Here is a 3,871-nt window from a genome sequence, read left to right as displayed (position 1 = left end):
ACATATAGTTCACCGCTTCCGAAACCACAAAAGCGACAAGCACGCGTCTATTTGCACACAAGGATCAAAGCCAACCGGAGTTTCAACTCCCCATGAATGCATGTGCAACAATATTCACAACATATGCAATTAAGATTATCACACAACCTTAAGTATCCAAGCATACCACAATAATTCGCACAATTCGAATTATCCACCAAAACATTGCACAACACACATTTATCATTAAACAAGCATTCACATAGCATGTAATGATCACATATAACATATAGCACACAAGCCAATTCATTTTATCCACTCAATTCACAAATTCATAATTATACATAACCAAGACACAAGTTTCATGTATGAGTTCATTTTTGATTCAAGACCTATCCAAACGTCATTGAATAAATTATTAAGATACATGGAAATCCATCTTAAATCATAAGCATTAGGTTCCCAAATAAAATCATCAAAATAAAAAAATTACAAAATTCCAAAATTCCATACAGATCGCGACGCGAAAACCAGTCAGAAAGTTTTACGCGACGCGTCTAGCCTTCGCGGTGCATTCTGTGCGATTTTGGGAAAAATCCCTTTTTGACAGCACTTCGGGAAAACGATTCAAACACATAAAATCCACCAAACAGCCAACAAAACACATACATAAGGGTTCTTAAACATCACTACAAAAAACGCGCCTAGATAGCGGGGGTTATTTTTCCAATTAGCGGGGGTTTTTGACCTCCGCGAAATGTTTTGCGGGAGTTTTAAAAACTGCCGCTTATACGATTCCCACAATTTATCTGCGGGGGTTTAGAGCGACCGCTGGTATCTTGGTGAATAAACTGGAGAGGTTGCTTTATGGAGGTTCAAAACCCCCGCAAAATATTTACGATATGCAAAAAAAAATCACAGCATTCAAGTTTTAAATTTATTAATTTATAAATAGACAGGATATTTATATTAATTATAAAATTGGTAAAAAATATAAAATACTAAATTTTCTTACACAGATATTTCACACCTTTGACAAAACTAGCCAAATACACTAAAATAAAATAAAAGATAAAAACAGTCCAACTTCTAATTCAACATCTAATTAACTAATCAACTATTGAAGAGACCTAGTATAGCATGGAAGCCTCCCTATTTTCTCTAAGAACATACTCCAATTTATCAGATGTTGCTGCATCAAAAATCACCAACAAATCAAGAGTAATGATTTGCAAAGGGCATACAAAGCCATACCAATCAAGTAGAAAATATATATAACACAGGGCCTGAAAATATAATTGAACCTTTTGAGTCTTCTCCGAACATAGAAAATATAATTAAGTTACCTCAAGTAAGAGCATAGAAAATATATGAACATGCAATAAAATTAAGTTACCTCAAGTTTGCTCATTTGAGTCTTCTCTGAACCTCAGTGTGCATTTGTAGAACCTTGCTCTTGTGTAGATTTCTATCATTGGAAAGGACAGATTCATGTTGACAATGCCAAATACATAAAGAGCTATAACAGTAGAATCAACTTTAGGAAGATTACAAGCAAATATAGTATCACTTTGCAGAAAACACAAATATCTAGTCATTTAAAAGGGAAAACCATTAACAAAATAATTATTCTAGCAACTTGTATTGGTATTGATAGACGTAGAGTGGACCTTACATGACTAATTGTCTTGTTTAGCACTAATTAACTCTATAGAAGAAAGCTACTTATATTTAAAATAGTTAACTCTTTTCTCAGACTTGTGTTTTCATTAACTTTAGCTTCTTAGTTTCTTACCTAATTAGTATGAAAGTTCTCTTTTTTTATTAATGGCAAAAGGACTCTTCTCAACTAACTTAGATATAAAACTATAAGCTTATAAAAACTCTTCGGTAAGTGAAAATTATGTAGTTATTTTAATTGAAAGGGCTTATCATCGTAGCTATTCATAGCCAAGTACCACTATGACACACTTATAAACATCTAAAAAACCAAAATAGAAAAAATAACATAAAAAGAATATCAATAATGTCTCTCACAAATTGAAGCTTGGTTTCACAGACACATGAATGTATTGATTTTAATTCAATTGTAATTACCATGTTGTGACTTGTGAGGAGAATAGTGAATGATGCTCTCCTTCCTTCAATTTGTAAATACTCAAATGACTTATCCTGCAACAGTTTGATTGGACAAAGAATGTAAACAACTTAATGCCAATAATCTATTAAAATTGATATTGTAAAGTCTATTGTTTGTCATTGTGAAGTTAACATTTCATTTATCATTCAGAATCGGGTGACATCACATTCCCTTACAGGTTTAGGAAGCTCCACAAATTCTTGTAAATTGGAATAACTTATGGCTTTGAATCTCCTCGTTCATTGAATATCTTGTTGCTACATATAATAGTTAAAAAGGTTATTTAGCAAAAGATAAACAATGTGATCAAACTTAGAGAATAGAAATCAAACTAAACACTATTAAAACCTAGAAATTAAAGTTTCAAAAAACAGTATACTATCTCACTTTCACTATAAAAGTCTCAATTACAATAATTATCTATCACAAAATATATGTTAGTTTAGAATACTAAGATATCATTAATTAAATTTTCCAATATAAAACTCACTATTTTGATGACTGCATTGCTTGACCAATATAAACCCTTTAATACAAATAGGATGATTCGTGCATCCAAGTTTCAACACTATCCAACTGTAAAAAAATATAGAAGAATTCCAACGGTCAACTCAAAATCACTCCTTCACACAAATATGATTCGACTTACTAGCACCTGTTGTGAACAAGTGTCAGTGAATTTCTGGACTAACACTCTTCCCTCAAGCATCCAATAGGTTTTGTTATTCATCCTAAAAATCAAAACAGCCAGCAAAATATTATAGATGTAAACATGAAAACTTAATTTATGAATAGCTAGAAATAATTCGTATAACTACCCCTCTTCATAGTAACCGAGTCAAAGCAGAATCTCAAGTATAAGGACTCTCAGATTGATAATAAAGCTTCAAGAAACACTCCATAATAACCCGAGAAACCTCTTACATGTTTGTTTCAGATCTGCAAAGGAAGTTGTTCATCCTAAGGTTTCTGCAACTTTGAGAAAAAGGAAGATAAAGAGACGGAGGAACCGCCATCTTCATGAGGGAAATTAAGAAACCTAGGGTTTTGGCATTGTTAAACACCAAACCGAATTCAAATAAAAGAATTTCAAAGAAAAGATATATGAGTAAGAATGGAATTCAAATCTAACCTAAATCGTGGGACAAAGAAAATCCCGATTGGCATGGCTTGAAGGAACAAACATATCATAGATCTGTGTTGCTATAAGAAGAATCCTAACGAGCTACAACAGTCGAGCAACAATACACACCGGTGGCGCACCGAGTTGCAAAGAAGGAGAACCGACACGCAACGGTGGCATCGGATTTGAGGGTGGATCGAGAGAGGGAGAGAGACTGAGAGAGAGAAACTAGAAAAAAAAAAGGAGAGATATGTGCGTGCCAGCTTTTTTAAGAGGGAGACCAAATAAAACATAAATAATAAATTTTTATTATTTTTTATAAAGAAAATGAGGCGATTTTGACAGATTTATTTGGGGGAGTTTTCAGTAGCTCCTGCAAATAGAGTGGAGCGCTCTTGGAAGACTAATTTGTTGGGGTTTTTAAAAACACCCGCACATTAACCCCCTCTAACTATCTAATTTTTTGTAGTGCATGTTTCTACCATGGGTCATCAATCATAACAACAAAACATGGTTTAATCATACAATTTCAAGAAAATCAACGCAACCCTAACAATTGAAACTATGAGAATGAAGAGATTAAACAATCTAGAATACTACTACCTATAGCATATATATCAACCAACAAT

General features: G+C 33.1%; 1 long non-coding RNA gene across 9 annotated transcripts; it reads right to left on the bottom strand.

Annotated features, from left to right (window-relative positions):
- Window positions 1–899: 899 nt before the first annotated feature.
- Window positions 900–3,628, bottom strand: LOC131633320 (uncharacterized). Of its 9 annotated transcripts, XR_009293288.1 has the most exons (6): window positions 2,938–3,628; window positions 2,775–2,850; window positions 2,610–2,695; window positions 2,296–2,376; window positions 2,077–2,151; window positions 900–1,447 (listed from the first exon to the last, which is right to left on the bottom strand). It is a non-coding gene; the product is annotated as an uncharacterized LOC131633320 (long non-coding RNA). The 9 variants fall into 9 exon arrangements; XR_009293286.1 differs by having other exon boundaries at window positions 2,775–3,628; XR_009293285.1 differs by having other exon boundaries at window positions 900–1,265; window positions 1,376–1,498; window positions 2,610–3,626.
- Window positions 3,629–3,871: the final 243 nt, after the last annotated feature.

Source organism: Vicia villosa, unplaced genomic scaffold (assembly GCF_029867415.1).
Source record: "Vicia villosa cultivar HV-30 ecotype Madison, WI unplaced genomic scaffold, Vvil1.0 ctg.001111F_1_1, whole genome shotgun sequence".
Classification (NCBI taxonomy): domain Eukaryota; kingdom Viridiplantae; phylum Streptophyta; class Magnoliopsida; order Fabales; family Fabaceae; genus Vicia; species Vicia villosa.
The sequence above is the reverse complement of the archived record's forward strand: the minus strand, read 5'-3'. Positions and strand labels throughout refer to the sequence as shown.